The sequence below is a fragment of the Pinus tabuliformis genome, chromosome X, assembly GCF_031772625.1.
Source record: "Pinus tabuliformis cultivar Carrire ecotype Pingquan chromosome X, CPIR1, whole genome shotgun sequence".
NCBI classification, from domain to species: Eukaryota; Viridiplantae; Streptophyta; class Pinopsida; order Pinales; family Pinaceae; genus Pinus; species Pinus tabuliformis.
The window spans coordinates 1,323,192,453-1,323,211,648 of NC_142308.1; the positions used below are offsets into that span (position 1 = coordinate 1,323,192,453).

General features: G+C 42.7%; 1 protein-coding gene across 4 annotated transcripts in view; it reads left to right on the forward strand.

Annotated features, from left to right (window-relative positions):
• Positions 1 to 19,196, forward strand: part of LOC149144963 (putative cyclic nucleotide-gated ion channel 20, chloroplastic) — a 481,236-nt gene that overhangs the window by 802 nt on the left and 461,238 nt on the right. Inside the window, exon 1 of one of the 4 annotated variants that reach the window (XM_089446391.1) lies at positions 174 to 306. The exons of the other annotated variants lie outside the window; for them this stretch is intronic. The gene's annotated coding sequence lies outside the window, so the exon portion shown is untranslated. Of the gene's footprint in view, positions 1 to 173; positions 307 to 19,196 lie in introns of those variants that run through there. 4 annotated transcript variants of the gene reach the window in all.

Below are 19,196 nucleotides of genomic sequence, written 5' to 3' on the forward strand. Positions count from 1 at the left end.
CTGCCTCGTACAAGTTAATTGGAAGCATTAATTTCTCTGTGACATGAGACACTCATAACTTAGCCTTAAATCAGGTCAAGCTATTTTCTTGCATTCAGAAAATGCAACAATTTGCCTTCAATTCTTGTACTTTCGGAGCAATTTCACATTCTTGGGTTACTTTGACTCGAGATTCACTGTGCACTTTGAAATGTGTTTATGTGCACGGATCAGATTTTTAGTTAGAAGCAACAGCCTATATCAGGAGAAGCTTTGTGGAGTAAGTGATCGTATTAACCATACAAAAAGGGGCGGATCAAAATCAGGGTGAGCCTTACAGACTGAAGCTTGCACATCTCTTTTAAGAAGTCACAACAGTTGAAGAGTATCCAGAACGAAGAAAAACAAAATTACAGCAATGCCCATCACTGACCAAAATAAGTTATTTTGGTCAAAGGCCAAGCTGCACTCTTTCATAAAGATAAGATTATTTTATTGATGACCTAAAACGATTCAAAGTAGATCAATGGGATTCGAAGAGTACATCCAATGCCGGTACACAGTATATCCAATCTAGGTACTTCTAAATCAAATCTGAGAGCAGAAAAAATAAAGAACCAAGTGTCTAGCTAAGAGAATATATCAAAATAAAATAAGGTGCAAATACAATAAAGTCTCGGTATTGAAATAGAAGAGAGGATATCAAGGAACGTCAGCTGGAGATGGCTGCAGAAGATGACTGAGGGGACTGCAATACAAGTTTGATGATGAGAGATTGATTGGTGTTTTGCTTCATTCTTCTTACTTTTCCATTAGTTTGTTTAGCTAGAGAGTCAGTGAGTGCATCCTTGGTGAGAGATTAGAGGTCGTTTCTGTGGAAAATATTTGATTGAATGATGGCTTTACACTGTACAGAGGCAAAGCGGTTGAGAAGGATCTAGCCCTTTTCATCTCCTTTTTGTATTTAGCTTGCATCTCTAGAAATTGTGTTTGCAACTTGCTTCTTCTATTGTAATGGTTGTTGAAAGCTTGGAGAATAACTATAGACTATTGTTTGGAGTCGTATTGGAGTTTGAAACAAATGTTTTGAACCTAAATGCGGAAGTCCCAGGCTTTCATTTTTTTGCATCAAATGTGTCTCAAAGGGCTGTAATCCAGGTAATGTTTTTCCTTGATTAGAAGAAGAATAATTGTGCTTGATTCTCCCTTTATGTTCTCTGTATGTACTGTTGGAAATGTTGTTGTATGCCTTCTTTCTTGTTTTGGATTATCTATATTTTGCATAACCTTGTAGCAGATACTCCTTTTGATCCATTTGAAGGCCTTTCTTAATTCAGATTCCTCTCTAAAGATTTCTGTTTTAGTGGCCAGCATGATTTTCTTTCGCTGTAGGTTCTTATTTGGGCTACATACATGCATATCTTATAAGAAGGTAAACTATATCGGCTGTCTTTTAGACTCTGTTGCCACTTTATCTATCACCCTAGGTGCAGAGTCTTCACCAGATGACATGACAAGTGGAACTCGGAAGAGTTGCCAATGTCACCTTGGCACTGTCTCCTCTCACCTTTGGATGACCTTTGATCACCACTATGGGGGCTTCTCTATGCTTGCCTCTCCTGTGACTTATGATCAGTATATATCTAGTGCTGAAAGGATTATTAATCTGCTCTCATATTTATGTATAAGGGGGGCGATGGTCTGTTCTAATAAGGCTGGAAATTACATAAAATGAAGCACACAAATTAATGTTTTGTTCATTAATCTGCTCCCATATTTATGTATAAGGGGGATGATGATCTATTCTAATAAGGCTGGAAAATTACATAAAATGAGGCACACTAATTCATATTTTGTTGGTTGTGGCTGAACAAACAATTCTATATTCAAATGTTAAGCCGGCTGTTATGGTTGACTATAGGTTCACTTTTATCTCAAGCTTCAAACCCAACAAACAAGGTATTTTCTAATATGCAGCTGGATGAAATTCCAGAAATGACAAGTAGATTGTTGAGTGAATCGTTGGCAACTTTTTCCAGACTTATTGACCAGTATAAGGGACAGAGTATCAATTGTGCTATACAGATTTGAAATGAATTTTAGTTCTACCTTATAAACTATCGTAGAAATTCTCTTTCACAGATCTGGTTACCCTCTGCATTTTGAACTTTATACCCTTTATTTATTTATTTTAATGAAGTTGCATCAACCTCGGGCATTTGAGACCCTTCTTCAAAGTTCACATAGGCTTATGAAGCATGAACCCATATGTGTGACATGTAACAATCAACCCAAAAGAAATGAAATGGAAATGGGAAAGATGGAACATGTTATGTATAGAGTCTAGGCTAGGACATGGACACATTGCCCGTATCAAAGTCCACTAGTAGTACCTTTCTACCCAAGAGTACACTTGATTAGATGATGATGATGGCCACCAAGGTGAAACAAGGCAGGAGGCACAACTTCAAAGCTTCATGAACCATTATCCAATTCAACCCATGGTTACTACTTCCATGCCAAATGCTATGTCACTAACACTTAATATGAGGAAATGAAAAAATGTACCTCATGTATGTTAGTCACCAAAATCATCAAAAGAGTGAGCTGAGCATGTTGTGATGCATCTCCAGGCAACTGTCTGTGGAGAAACACTGATACCAACTCTGGAACTACTATCTGTGATCAGGATCATAGGAGAAAATATCTCCTTGAGTTACCCCTAGATGTGAGGGGGTAACAAGGCACATGCCAAACACGTCTCCTTGTGGGTCACATGTTTGACACATAGGATATGGACACAACACCTTTGTGGGCTATCTTGTTACTTAACCTCCATCCAATAATATAATGTGGGATAATTAAATTATCCCAATCACCATCAAGATGTGTGCTGAAGGAAAGCATTGTCTAGAACCATAGTAATATATGTTAATTAGGGGAATAAAATGCTCTTATATCTCAAATAAGCCAAGGTGGTGATACATGATGCTTGTACCCATATCAAACATAGTAGTGACACCTCCATATGCTTAGAACCATATAATAGTAATGATGATGATAAAATAATGGAAGGGGAGAATGTGCTAATCATCCTTTTGACCCCTGGATCACAAAATCATCATAAAAAATGCCGAATCCCCTAAATCACGAGATTAAATTGCAGGGACTTGAACTAATAAATTTTCACCAGACATTTTCCCCTAAATATCGCAACATCCACCATTGAACAATGGTCAGTTTTTGAAGAAATAAGAGTAATACCAGGGAAAGGGTGTGCTTCCATAATATGCCACCGAATAACATCCACCAACCCTCTAGAACACCTATAAATATTTTCCTTCTATAACAAGATGCTTAGAATCGTGCTCATTTATCAATCTAGGTAACATCAGCATCATCACAATGGAACTAGAATGTGTCACTAGATCATTCTATTTATGGGTAATGGACTGCATATGCCAAACTACTCTTTAGGCACTATTCCTACTCCCAACCAACCTTAATAAACTCATAAATCAACTTTCCTTTTTGCAGTTCTTAAATTTGAAAGTTATAGAAATAAAAATCAGAATTTGGATTTGTTCTTGTATGTTAGATTTTTGGTGGCATTGGACAAGTGTTTTAGTCTCGATTTGTATCTAAGAGGCTAAGGAACATGAGATCTCCGAAACTCATAAAATGTTTCAGGAGAAAACGCCTAGAGACCACTCAATTAAGTTAATTAATCAATAACTAAGTCTAACTTAGGAAACTTGATTAATTAATGGGAATTAATTGAGGAGATCGACCTATGCTATAGAGCCTTCTAGAAAATGACTTGGATCAAGTCTAAGATGATCTTAGTCGTCAATCATGATTAGATCTTGGCCGCTGATGCTTTGCAAGAGATTATAAGAGCAAGTCGATAGGATGGAGAAAGACACAAGAGGGAGAGCGAACTAGCTCAGGCAGATCGAGCTACCCAATTGCAGTGATTCAACAAGGGCATAGTTCGAGTCAGAGAGAGGGAGAAACAAAAAATTCAGGAGGAGGATTCTGAGGAATTTTCTAGCATTTCTCTAGTGCCAGAGTGGCAAGAGATAGGAGGCTGAATTCTCTGCAGAAAAGGCTGCAGACGCTAGTGCGAGCAACCAGAAACCCTAGTGCAAGTTACCGGAAAGGGGTCGTTGTAGTTGCCAGAGGCCGGGAGATCATTCGGGAGGCAAAGTGAATATTTTCTAGGGGCAGAGGGAGGTTGGACGACTCACTTAGAGCCAGTTTGCAGGCAATTCGAATTTTCCTGGCCATGCAGTGCAAATTTCAAGCAGAGCGAGTTTGCTAGTGTGGGGTTTGAGCAGGTTAGTAGAGGCCGGATTGATTGCAGAAGAGAGAAATTTTCTCATTATTTTGGCTATATGTTTGTCAGAGGATTGCCAGTTGGGCATTCATATTATTTTGCTCTCAGAATTTGCTGCATAATAATAAAAATAAACCCTTGTCTGCTACAACAGTTTTCCTTTCGGGGTTTTTTCTGGGGACTTTTAGTCCAATTGTGTCAATTTTTTATGTGTGTGCATCTATTTCTCAGTTCTTGATTTTACTTCCCCAACATATTTTATATGTGAAGAATTGGAGTGCGATTTATTTGTTATTTGCCAATCAGTTAGGAGAATAAATTCCAGTTGCTGCAATTTCAAGGATTTTTCACATTGTAAGCCTTTCATCCATTCCTTGTGATCATTGCTATTGCAAAATCTAGCACCTTGGTGCAAACCCTGACTAAGCAATCTAGATTGAGAGCAACAATGGGATTAGTCACCACTATCACCTTTGCAACTATTCCCCTACTATTTTGTGGATACAATCCTCACAAGGGAGGCTTCGCTAACAGATCTTAGGGAGTAAATAACCCAAATAATTTACTATAGATACCCCCATGGGTGAGATAAGATGTAATTCCAAGATAGCAAGTTCAAAGGACTCCATAGCTAAATCTAGAGGGATTAGTAAATCTTAAAGAGGCTCAAATTTGTTCCCAAACACAAGCAATCTAGAAATTACACGTTGTTGCTATAAGCTAGGGTTTCAATTAGCATAAATACAACATGCAAATATTCATAACAACAACAACAAAATAGCCCAAAATTTATAATAGGCAAGGGAAAAATAAGAGCTATTCAATGAGTAAACTAGGAAATAAATTACACCAATTTATAATGGATGAAAACACATAAAACAAAGAAAAAACCCTAGACGTCAACCCTAATTAGTGGTTGAAAAATGCATTTAAAATAATATTTTTACTTTTCCAATTTAGTGCATGCACAGTCTAACTCTAGGACAATTAGGTCCAATGTAAATCAAGTTGAAAAAGGCAGATTTTATTATAACATACTCTAACTTACCCTAGAAAACATATAAAAGAAAATTCAGGGTTTTATTTTCTTATTATTTTCTGGGATTGACAAGGATTAATGGAGTCTAATGCTAAATATTTATGGAAGAGGAATGATGGAAGTGATTTCATGGGGAGAGGGAAAGCTACACTTAGGTTTCTCAATCCCTTAAACCCCAGCCTTTTGTCTTCTTTGGAGATAAAATGGGAGGAATCTACACTTAGGTTCCTCAAGAGAAACTTGATAACAATCTTGTCAAGGGGATGTTAGATCCATAAAAGATTCAACAACACTATGGTGAAAATTTCATTAAAAACTTAATTTTACAACAAGTGCAAGAGGGAAGAAGATACTTACAATAGATTAACACAAAATCATCATAGAATCATCACGAGTGAGATAACCATCCAATCACAATATCTAAGACAAATTTGCTCATTTAATGCTCCATAGCAACCAAGAGAGAAGAAATAAGCTAGTGTGCACTGCTCTCCAAGTGTGTGTGACCATGATCCAAGACTAAATTGACTTACCTCTACTTATATGAGGGCAACCAAGTTGATCTAATCTAAAATTAGACTAAAATCCCTAAAAATATTATAAAATGTGATTACAATTTGGATAGGTTACAAGCCTACCCGCAAAGACAGCTAACTCAATAATAAAACTAAAACAAAAAACAAGCATCTTTTAACCTATTGGTCTAAGCTAGAATGCCTCCAAGGATGATGTTGTCCTCTAAAAGGTGTGTTTTTGATCAAAATGTGCGATGAATGACTTAAGGAGGTGCATCTCATCCCAAAAGCCACATCTCATCAAAAGGTGTCCAATCATCAAGCAAAGCCTCCCTCAACAACGATTATTATCAAATAAGCCCATGTCATCAATCTAAACTACATGAATGGGACATCATGGAGCTAGCACATGATGTCATCATGCAAAGTAGTGTACCATCCCCTCCAGAGGGGTCTCAAATTATCATAATCATCAAATCATCTTAGAAATAGGGCAATGCATTAGGAAGGTGTAGTGCTAGATTGGGGCCATCTTGTTATCTTTGGGGTACATGAGCGCTCTAAGCAACACCCGAGCTCGGATGTTCAATGTATCAGGTCCTTGTTACCGCTCAAACTAGTAGGGGGGCTAAGGGGGATCCCTAAAGGGAAAATGCTAGGCCAAGGGCAACAAATGGGGACTTAGGTCATTGTCACCTTAACTAAGGCTCCGTTCTATTTATGGACTTTCACCAACGGGAGGAGACCTGATATGTATGGAGTCACTAATGAATGATAAGTCAATGGATATGAGTGACCCAAACAGACCCTTTCCCAAAAAAGTTTGAAAGATGGAGCTTGCTTGCTCACTAAGCAAGGTATTATGTATTCTAGGGAAAGGAAGAGAGGATTTTGAGGGTTAGGTTTATGGGAATAGGCTTGTGAAAGAGTTCCCCAATCCCTAAAATCCTTGTTAGAATTGGTATCTCGGATGGTTCTTGAAGAATGATCTTTTAAAGGAGCGGGACCACACGGGGCCAAGTGAACCAGTCTAGGGTATGAGGAAAGTATGAAGCAACCAATGATATTCTTACCCTAGACAAGGTGGGGAAATGATCAAAGAAAGAATTTCACTTGAAGATGTTGTCTTAACCCTATGAGGTACTAGCCTTGGGGATGGCAGGGCAAGTTTTGATCCCGGAGCTAGGGCTTGACTTTTCTCCCAACTCCACCATCGGAATGGATTGAAAATTGGAAGAGATCTAGAGGAAAGACTAACGCAGGAGAACCTAGGAGATTGAATTTTTTGATGGCTAGATTATCGGGAAATTGATGCCCTAGGTACCCCAATGTGGCTAGTCCCGGAAGGATGTGAAAAAATATGGATTTTAGTGACCACCCTTGGTAGATCAGTGCCTTAATCTTTGGGAGAATGGAGTCTATGTTGAGTAAGAGTAGGATTTCTTGGTTCCCAGTCAAGGAGGCCTTAAGATCACTTCGTTTGCCTTCTAGGTCAAGGAGAAGCAACCTTGCACCTTTTATACATCAATGTGCAAGAGGAATGGCTTATCAAGGTCAAATTTTACCCCTAGGAGATTGCACTCATATTACATGGCCCATACATTGAAGGAATGCTATAATAAAGACAAATTCCACAATATTAAGGTGTAAATCATGAAACAATTAGCCCTAGGACAACGAAAATCCCAATCCAACATATATGACAAAAGTAAACGAGAATAACATCAAAAAAGTGTGCACTTACATGTAATAGAGTATATCCAACCATTCACAATTGACAATAAAGAAGCTCCAAGAGAAGATAGACCAATATCCACACATCAAAACTCATCCATAAAGCTCCAATTCATCCTTAGAAAAAGTGTGAAAATCTCAAGAGAGATAAGAGATCCAAACCAAAGTGATGATGAGAAATGAACTCATCTCACTTGTATTTATATATAACTTAGGAGTTTGAATTAGCCTCCTTGGCCTACATAAGCCCCCAAAATAAAATAATGTTCTAATAATACAACTTTTGGTGACAAGCCCACCAAACTAGCTCATAAATGAAAAAATAAGCCTCTCAAGAGGTCAAATAATAATCTATGCACGTCGTAGGCCCCTCTAAGAGGCCTAATGAGGTCCATCAGTGCCACAATGAAGAATAAGACCCTCAAAATCAGTGGACAAGGGGCTGGCACGTTGTAATAACCTGTGGTGCTCCAAACGGCATGTGGGGGCACACAAGTGTCCTCATTGGTCTCCAGACAAATCAAAGATGCCTGTAGATCGCCTGCAAGGGCTAGGATGATGGTGTAGGTGTTGCCACATCATCGTAAAAGTCCTAGATCATCTACTAAGTGTATGGTGTAGATTTGGGGCTAGCTGGGCATGATGGATTTTGTGCATCTTCCTTGTCCAATAAGTGAACCACGAGAAATCTCTGAATGGCTGTGGGGATCCATGGAGTGTTGTCTGCTACTGTGGAGGCCCATGGCTCTCAACGCACACCCTACAAGTGCCAATGTAGCCCTCTGAAGGATTAGAGCCCGTATAGGGAGACCAAATCTAAAGTGGAGACCATCTGCGATCTTGCATAAGATCAAATGCATCCCCTAGCCTTCTAGTACAACAAGTCATTAGAGAAATGAGTAAATGAGCTTACCAAATCATGGACCATAGGTGGGGACTTCATAATGGTCTGCCCTGCCATAATGGGCTTCAGGATGTGCTCATGTCTCTTAAACTCCAAATGGGGTTAACCAATAATCCTATTAGGTGGTTTCTACTTCTAAAGGGGATAATATAGTCAAGGTACATCCTTCAAAAGGTGGTGGCATGTGGTAGATAGGTGAATGAAGTAGGGAATGAGAAGGGGCAACCCTGGGTCACATGCTGGGGTACAAGGGTAGCTAATAAGAGGGAAGCCCACACTTGGGTTTATAATGTATAGGAGGGAGCAATCATGGTACATGAGGTGCCCCGACCTTGATTTTTCCACCCTTCTTTATATGCCTTTTGCCTTTTTATGATTTTCTTTGATTAACTGCTTGGGGCTCAAGGGGTAAGAGCATGATGTATAAGATATAGTAGTGAATACCCCCCCCATTAAGGTAGGGCGGTTCATTGCCGACCAGGGGTTGGGACAATCATGGGTTCCTATATGATGAAGGAGGTTCATACAACTTGTAGGAACCGGAATGATGGCCATGATGATGGGTTAGAGCTCATGTATTGGCTTTTGCCCACGTGCTAAATGTGTTTGTCCCGACCATCTTTTGCATTTTGTGGTACATTTCCTTGTTGAATGTGGCCAAATATGCTTTTATTTTTCTTTTTAGCTGCATCAACCTTCGGGCATCATTCCAGGCCATGACCCAAGGTGTGGGCAAGGGGAAGGGGCAAGCTAACCCTATGTGGACCCAGTGGAGAATGTGGACCCAGGTGGGAGAGATGATGAATGGGGTAATAATGAGTGGAAAGGGGGTAATATAAGTGGATAAGGGAGCAGGACCACGCAACCAAAATCGGGTTTTCCCGTGAAATACCATCCCTAAAGCCAAATGGTCAGTAAAAGAGATCCCACAAGACTAGAATGCAAGGTTAATATCCAAAAGGGGTCTAGGGGACAAGGGCACAGACCTAACCCATTCTTTTCGTCGAATCCCCCCATTAATCCATACCCAGAAGTGTCCATGATAAGCAAACTACAATACTCAATTACCAAATGACAAGGCATACCTTTAGGTTCAGGAGGCCCACCTTCAAACATACGATCATGGCAAATGGGTGAGGGACCACATGGCTGGCTCGGGTGGTGGAGAAAAGGCACAATTGACTAGTTGATGGCTGCAAGGGGTTGTTGGCTGCCGGTTGAGGACCATCTTGGAGAAAAAATTTCTCCTAGGGATATCATACACAAAATAGTGGGTAATAGTCTTGAAGGGAGAGGAGAGTGTCATCTACTATGTTGAATACAACCTCAACGCTCCTAAAAAAGTGGTGAACATCTTGGATTTGGTGCCTAATGGAGTCATCAAGAGGGGCTGGATGTCCTTTCTAAAGTTTGGAGAAGCATCATACAATCCCTCAGGGGATGGTAGCTGCACATGGGAGCAAACATCTAACACAACCCACAAAATCATTTGAGATCAACATCATAGGTGCAATAACCATAAGAGTATTAAAGTGGGTCATATTTAATGTAAAAGGCACCAAAGTGTTTTACACAGGCATCATCTTCAAATGTCTTCCTAGCTTATGCTTTGTAAATAAGCTACTATGCTTAGATATGATAGGATTATCACAAGGCCATATTAGGTGATTCCAACCCTAAGGGGAAGAACATTTCCTAGGTCGACCCATCAATTAGTAGGTGCAAGTGATTAATGACATGACATGGGGTTTATGTAATATTCCTAATGGAAAAATTTATAGTGATAACAAAAACATGCAAGACAATACAACATAAAATTTTTCAGTAAACACCACCAACCCATAAATGCTCCCAAACACACCAAAAAAGGCAAATTTATTATATAAGTAAATTGTTGGAGTACAAAAAATTGGAAAGAGTGCACATGGGCTTGCTCAAGGCAAGCTACAAGCCCTAGGTGATCAATCTCTCAAAACTGAATTGTTGCAATAGTTTGTTCCTCCAAAAATCTGCACAAGCCCAATTTTTCTGCACTGCTGGCTAACTTGGCCCCTCAAAACTGCCCAGAAAATTATGTAAATTTAGGGCTGTGATCCTTGTCAAAAACCCAGAAAAATCTCAAAAGGGTTTCATCTGGTTTTGACCCTCCAATTTCGACCCCAAATAGCTTGGCCCTCAAATACCAGAACACTCAACCTGTAGCAGAAAATGATGAATTATTGCTCCAAAATGCTAGCAATCTCCACACAATTGTTGATTTTTGGTAGCATCGGATGTGCTCTAAGCCTCAAAATTTGTAGGGAGGCTAGGACACATGTATTCCACAATACCCAGAAATCATATTGGGAAATTCCACCCGGACATAGTTTTATCAAAATAATTAATTATTTTTGATGGGTGCGTAAATATAAACCTAGGAAAATAAAATAATTAAAGGGTATTAATCAAAATGAGGGTGAAACTTCTAAAAGAAGACGGAGATCAAGTCCAAATGATCTGAGCCATTGATTAGGATCTAATTTGGGCCGTTGATTAGTCAACTGGAGGATTATAAGGACTTCTATGGGCATTTCAAAACACATCAGTAAGAGATCAAGAGATCGAATTTCTCAGAGAAGGCAGCGCAATAGTTGCTAGAGAGAAGATCGAAGTGATTTGATGCAGTGAGGGGCAGGGATAGTTCCGATTGGAGAGTTTCCTGATTTGGGAATACATCGCAGAGGAGGCAGAGAGAGATCCAGAAGAGGCAGCGCAGAGGCCACGCTGGGCAGCATAGGGCCATGCAGAGCTTCAGAGGGGGTCTGAAATTCAGCTGAGAAGGTGAGTTCCAGAGCCAGATTTTGGGTTGTGAGACCAGAGAGCCATAGTAATGAAGATTCAGATAGCAGGAGATCTGGGAGAGGTGACGCAGATCCCCAGAGAGGCTGATGCAGAACTGCGTAGTCTGAAGTAGTAGCTGTGTAGAGTTAGCGTGGGGCCGGCCATCCAGGGCTTGGATCAGTCTCGGATCGCCAATGATAGTGAGGTATTTCTCACTAATCTTCTGCCAGTCAGATTCTCTGTATTGGATAGCCAGTAAGGCATCCAAAGATTGTATTCAGAAAACTACTGCTTAATAATACAAACCCTCAACTGCTGCACCAGCTTTCCCGCACTAGGTTTTTCCGGGGACATTTGTCCAAAAATAACGGTGTCATGTGTTGTGTATTTCTTTCTTACTCAATTTCTTCTTTCTGCATTTAATTTAATTGGTGAAGATTGCAGTGTATTAGTTTCGGTATTTGTTGTAGGATGCAGTAAATAATTTGTTCAGTAATTTAACAAATAAAAGAAACTTAATTAGTTGCTGTAGTAGAAATTTGGGTCTTCCAAATTTTCACATGGTATCAGAGCTGCAGGTGAAGCAAGAGAGCAGAGTTGGAAGAGCCCAACGTTGAAGAGGAGGAGGGAAGTCAAAGTGTTGTATAGGCAGCAAATCGAATCCCCAGAGGGATTGCGCAGTCCAGGCAAGGAGGGAAAAAATTTCGTGGGAAAATCTCTCTGAGTGAGTCGACAGAGAGAAAGATTTCCAGATTGAAGTTTTCTAGTGTCAAAGGGAGCAACACAGAAGCATTAGCGCAAAGTAGTTTTATGGTGAGACGCAGTTTTCTACAACAATTGTTTGGGTAGCAAAGCGTCAAAAGGAAGAAGGAGACATTGTTGAGGGAATTTCTTCCTCAGAGAATTCCTATCCAGGGAATTCGATTTCTCTATTGCTGAGTAGCAACAGAGAGGAGCAGGTCTACTAACTTCAGCAGGGAGTGCGTATGCTAGCCTAGTGCTACACAGAGGAGAGAGGAGGCAGTTCGACATTTTGTTTGCAGAGATGGTAGTTAGTGGGTCAAGAGATTAGGACCGGTTGGAAGGTGCATCCAACTATGTGATCTGGAAGGCAAGGATCTCATGCCTTCTGGATGAGCACGATCTCAAAACCTATGTCGACAGTGTGGTAGCTGTACTCGCGGATCCAGATCCGCTCAAAAAGTACAAGGCTGAAATGGTGAAGGCCAAACGATTGATCCTCGACGGAGTGAGAGATCACGTAGTATGTCACATTGCCAGCAAGGATACTACTCAATAGATGTGGGAAGCATTGGCTATGCTATACGAAGGATCTTCCGAGCAGCGAAAGATGTACTTGGAGCAGAAGATGAGATCCACGCAAATGCAGAAGGGGGAATGCATTGATCCATTCCTAACGAAGCTTCAGGAAATCCGAGACTCGTTGGCAGCTGTGGGGTCAACACCTCAGCCTACCGAGATGGTGAGGTTGGCCCTAAATTCAGTCTCAGAAGAATGGCAAGTGTTTGTCCAGAGTATCCTGGGTAGAGAGAGATTGTCGGATTGGGAAGGAATGTGGGCCGCTCTTCAGTAGGAAGAGATGAGGAGAGACTTAGTCAAGTGCAAACTTGATAGCAACAACAGCAGTGGGACGAAGCCCAAGGAGGAGGAAGAGAATGCAGCCCTTGCATCTAAGGGGTAGCAGGAGCAGTGGAGAAAGAAGAAGGACGTCTCAAAGATCAAGTGCTTTCGATGTCACTATGCTACATAGTGTCCTCTCAAGAAGAAGGACAAGGACGAGAAGCATGATCCAAAGGCTGCATCTGCAAAGATCGAGGAGGAGGAGTTTGCCATGGTTGCCCAGATACCTCCAGGGGAGAGATGGGCTGATCTAGTACTGTAGATCGTAAGAACTGTAGATGGGCAGGGTCTTTAAGGATTCCAACTACGAGAATCTAGATCAGAAGTAGCAAGATGGACCAGTGTCGGTGCAGAGGAGTGTCAGAGTGACAGTTACAGTATCTAGGAGCACCTGAAACTGAGCAGTGCAGAGTAGAGTTGGCAGTATAGTAGTTGGCACAGTGCAGAGTTAGCAGCAACGTAGAGGCTTCAGAGGGTTAGCACAGAGACTAGCAACAGTTAGAACTCCAACAATAGATGCATCATGCTGAACACCTGTTCAATAATTTTGGATGCTTTTCCATTGCTGATGTAGTAGCGACAGTAAATGGAGAAGGTTGCAGTGCAGATGCAGTGCTGGCAGTGGGAGGGCCAGCAACAACACAAATGCAGAATTTACGAGGGTTGCAGTACAGAATCCAGATGCAGTGTTGGTAGTGGCAGGGTCAACAACAGTACAGATGCAGCATTTGCGCAGTAGTTGGTGGGCAGCGATGTCAGACATCAGCAACACAGAGGGAGATGTTACAAAGAAGGGTGATGCTTCAGCAGGTTGCATTACTAGAGCACATTCCTCGCTAAGAGGGAGTGTTGATTTCTAGTAGCATCAGATGTGCTCTAAGCCTCAAAATTTGCAGGGAGGCTAGGACACATGTATTCCACAATACCCATAAATCGTTTTGGGAAATTCCACCCGGAGACAATTTTATTAAAATAATTAATTATTTTTAATGGGTGCCTAAGTCTAAACTTAGGAAATTAAAATAATTAAAGGGTATTAATCAAACTGAGGGTGAAACTTCTAGAAGAAAACAGAGATTGAGTCCAAATGATCTGAGCCATTGATTAGGATCTGATCTGGGCCGTTGATTACTCAACTAGAGGATTATAAGGACTTCTATGGGCATTTGGAAACACATCAGTAAGAGATCAAGAGATCGAATTTCTCAGAGAGGGCAATGCAACAGTTGCTAGAGAGAAGATCAAAGTGATTTGATGCAATGAGGGGTAGGGATAGTTCCGGTAGGAGAGTTTCCTGATCCGGGAATACATCGCAGAGGAGGTAGAGAGAGATCCAGAAGAGGCAGCGCAGAGGCCACGTTGGGCATCGTAGGGCCATGTAGAGGCAACGCAGAGCTTCATAGGGAGTTCAAAATTCAGCTAAGAAGTCGAGTTCCAGAGCCAGATTCCGGGCTGTGAGAATGGAGAGCCAAAGGAATGAAGATTCAGATAGCAGGAGATCTGGGAAGAGGTGACGCAGATCCCCAGAGAGGCTGATGCAGAACTGCATAGGCTAAAGAAGTAGCTACGCAGAGTCAGCGTGGGGCCAGTTATCCAGGGCCTGGATCAACGTCGAATTGCCAATGATAGTGTGAGGTATTTCTCACTAATCTTTTGCCAGTCAGATTCTTTGTATTGGATAGCCAATAAGGCATCCAAATATTGTATTCAGAAAACTACCGCTTAATAATACAAACCCTAGCTGCTGCATCGGTTTTCCGCATTGGGTTTTTTTAGGGACATTTGTCCAAAAATAACGGTGTCATGTGTTGTGTATTTCTTTCTTACTCAGTTTCTTATTTCCGCATTTAATTTAATTGGTGAAGACCGCAGTGTATTAGTTTCGGTATTTGTTGTAGGATGCAGTAAATAGTTTGTTTAGTAATTTAACAAATAGAAGCTTAATCAATTGCTGCAGTAGAAATTTGGCTCTTCCAGATTTTCACAACAATCTCCCTCCAAATGAAATCCTAGCAGCTCAGCTCCTAAATCCTCCAACCGACACCCCACACAACAATCACCCAAGAAGAATTGCACAGGCCTGTGAGGGATGACGCAGTAGCAAGCTTCAGCAATTCGTACAGCAATGAGGGACTCCCTTTTGCCTCCCAAAATCTCCCTCCTTTGGCTGGAATCTGACCAAGAACACCCCTGCAGCAATAGAGACTCCAATTTCCGGCACCAATTCTCCCAATGACTACGTGGCCTCTCCCTCTGCGTCCCAGCTGAACTAGAATAGTGTGTACCTATGTGATGTCCCTCTCCCAACCTCCAAAGCAAGAGAAAATCCTTCCTAGGGTGGCACTCGAAGTCCCTCGAAGAAAGGTTGAGCTTCACTCCTTGGGAAGCTCTTGTGCTAAGAAACACTTGTAACTCAGCTAAACAGCTAGAGTGACAATCAATTATCAAAATGTCAAAAACCCCCAAAATGATGTCTCTTCCTTCTATTTATCTTTGTTGCCCCCTTTCTCTCCTTGTGGGCCCCACCAATTCAACCTCCTTCTCCCTAGCTCAATTTTCCTAAGGGGTTCAAATTCCCCTTTTTGGGTGGCCCCCACATCCCACTACCAATTTAATTTTTCCTTTTCTCTAATGTCGGTGGCCTCCATCTCTCCAAAAATTAAGTGGAGACTCCCTCCACCCACTTTTCCTAAGTCTACCTACCAAAATATTTCCCAACACTCAATGGAAAAAATGGAAATTCTTCTTATCAAAATTAATTCAATTGGGGACATTATAGTCCTCCCCACCAAAAATTGCTTGTCCTCAAGTATTGCCTGAACAAGCACCCTCTCATTCAATTGACCCCAACAATCTCTTCACACAATACTGGGGTTGCAAATGTACCACCCAACCATCCTTTATCTTTGCCCTGTCCTGCGAGGATCCCAAACCATCCTAATCAGCATGAGGTATCCCTTGCTCCACTGGCTGTCCAGCTCATCATAAGCACCAGACACCCTTTGCATACCGCCACTAAGTAGAGCATGGCGGTAGTATAAATCTTGATCATCTCCTCGTGAAACTACTCTATCAAATAGTCCCTCTTATGTGCTTCAGGGGTGGACTCTTGAAGATGAAATCCAATCCTGGTGGGATTGAACCATCGTCTTCCTGAGCTTCCCCTAATCTCCTCCTACTGATCACCCTACCACATCGGTGAAGTTCCCCACACCGTTAATGAATCACTAAAACCCAATGGAAGATTTGGATGACCTTCCCCTATAGAAACTAGCTCACCTCTATGGGTAGCTGAACTGCTAAGCCCTGCTATGCCAGAATCCCCTGCCCATCGCAGAAGGAACCTATCCTGCTGACATCGTGACACCTCGGTCATGCCCGACTGCTCAACATGCTCGTACTGGATCCTCCACTCCGGTAACGCTCGACCACTATATCTATCTCGATCAGCGTTAGGACCAATCTGCCAGGGCAACTCTGCAATACTCGAGTCCCCCACTCCATGTCTAGATTCAATCTTGAGCAACAACCTGCCTCGCCATATAACGAAGGTCTCAGTGACTCCCCATGTGTCAGCCTGGGAAAGAATTGGATCACCCTCCATCGTAACCTTGCCCATCGAGAAGTGGAGTGATCCACTCGCCAACCAGATCCCTGGATCCCCCAACCGTACTGGGAGCTCACAACTCCCACTCCTCACGGGCTGCCGCTGTGTAGCACTGCTACCTGCTAGAACCCACCTAGCCCTCATCTCTGACCCCTGTATGTATCCCATAGGTGGACCCCAAGTATCAGGACTCTATCCCACGCATGCCAATCTACCTTGCTCCTGCCAAACTGCACAGTGAAATTTACTATCCCAACTCCTGATGATGCACCTGAACACTGCTGGGAGTCTAGACACCCTCTTGTAGATGAAGTCTACCATCCACTGTCCCTCATGCATATGTAGCACCTCAGACTGCCTCGCCAAAAGTGTATCATGCAGCTCCCTAGCGATCACCTCCCCAAGTGTGAGCCCAGGGGTGGAACATATGCTCCCTCGGCAGTAGACCACGCTATCCCTAAGTCGGTATCCGTCAGCTCGTGCACCCACCAAATGCCTCAACTAGAGCGTCTCCCTCCTGCCCATGAAACACTGTGTCTCATCCAACTGTCTAGGGTGAGCCTCCCATGTCCTGCTACCTGTACTAAGGGCATCATGGGGCAACAACCCAACCCTCAACAACTGTAAGCCATGTTGGAGAGCGATAGGTATGTAAGTCCCCACGAGTATGACCAAGAGTCCGCATGGACACAAAAAGGTAATCCCATGGATGCCCCTCTCTTTGTCCTAGTCCTGTTGATAACTCCATTGAAGACCTGACTCTGCTGAGTAGGATGTCCCCAGATGCTCAACAATGCCCCCATCCATACAGGGTGAGTTGCATCCAATAGTACGCCTCCTCTCACTCCATGGTGTAAACCCGTGCACCACAACACACTGCCATGCATCTATGTGCTCGTCGGCAAACCACTGCTCAACGCTACATGCTCCTACACGCCACTGAATGCCAGGATCTAAAATTGAGATACTATGCGTTGACCTGCACCCTACTAGTATCGCCTCCTCCATTGTCGTATTACTGTACCCTCTGATGCATGGGCCTCGCCTCCACTGTGCTACTCCTTAGTGACCCTGAGTCCCAACTAACTGCAGAGAGTCCTTGGCCCCAAACAAGGTACTACTTGGTGGCTTGCCAATGCCACCTCCAACAGACTCCTGCCAGAGTATGCTGATCATCCTGTGATCCAATATGTGACCATCATACCAAAACGACCTAGGGAGTCCCCTCACAAATTGACCGACCATTGTCGCTGACTGAGACTCCCTTAACGAATGCTTGCGCTGAACCGTTGGGTCAATTATACCACCAATGTTGTAGTCAATCTGCATATCTAGTAAGTGGTAGGTAGTCCCACCTGAATCCCAATGCCAACCTGGGCCTCCAGTACTCCCGATGCTTGAATGTGCCTGCTTACTCTCACCCTGGCCTATGACCAACTCCATATGCTTAGCTCACTGCATCAAGCACCAACTCAGTATCTCTCGCCATCCAACCCCAAGGGAATGATTGAGAGCATGAACTCCCATATAGGAAACTAACTCTCCATCCTGCAAAGGCTGCACCCTGTGCAACTCATGTCACCTCATCTCACCATCCTGGTCAATGCATACAATCTGTCGAGGTGACTCTGCCTCTCCCTCTCCAATGTGCAGTGGTAACCTACTAGTGCTACCAGCATCATCTATGTATGTCTGAGTAGGGCTACCCCGTCGCTCCAATGTGCACTCTAGTTGAACCATTAGGGAACCCAACCATTCCCCAACGCGAGTCAGTTTGGCCGTTGATTCGACACAAACTTCTCTCATGCCCTCCAACTCCTCATTTTGCTGCAGAATGGCCTCTCGCACTGTCGTGGCCTTCTTTCTCAACGCTAGAAGGCCGACCCAAAACTGATGAAACTATGGAGGGCGACTATCATCTGTAAACTCGGTCACCGCTCTGGACCCCTCCATCTCTTCTAATACCTCGTCAATGACCTGTATGCCTCTAGGCACCTCATCAACCTGCTGTGGGAGGCCATCGCCTAGAACCTCAGTCATAGCACTGGGTACCTCATCAACTGTCAGCATCTCATCAATAGATGGCCCTCTGAGTGTATGCTCTACTCCCTCAACCAAGGTGTCAACTGGAACTACCAAAGAGGTCTCCAACAATGGTGACTCCTGCACCACACTGGGTATATCGATGTGCCCCTCACCATCTTGCATGTCCTCATGCTCAATCTCCTCCTCAGGCTCTTGACATCTAAAGCCCGGTCTCCACCAGTAGAAACGCCCCCTAGTCTCACCCTCTAACTGCCCTCCTCTACAGGATGATCTCGTCCTTGACCCATGCTTCTCCTCTGGCTCATCCAGAAAATGATGCATGGTAGGACAACCAAATTGGCCATATGTATGAGCGTTGTATTGTTGGGCCATGCGCGCATGCACATGGCTTCTCTGCTGGGTATGACTCCACGTCCCCACCATTTGTTGCATCCTCTCTGTGAAAATTTCCAAATACGAAATTCACCTACTTATTTCTCACAATAAGTTATTTACGAAATCCCTTCAGTAAATATTAAAATAAATTCTACTGCAGTTATCACATAATTACATAGAGAAAATAACAGTGATAT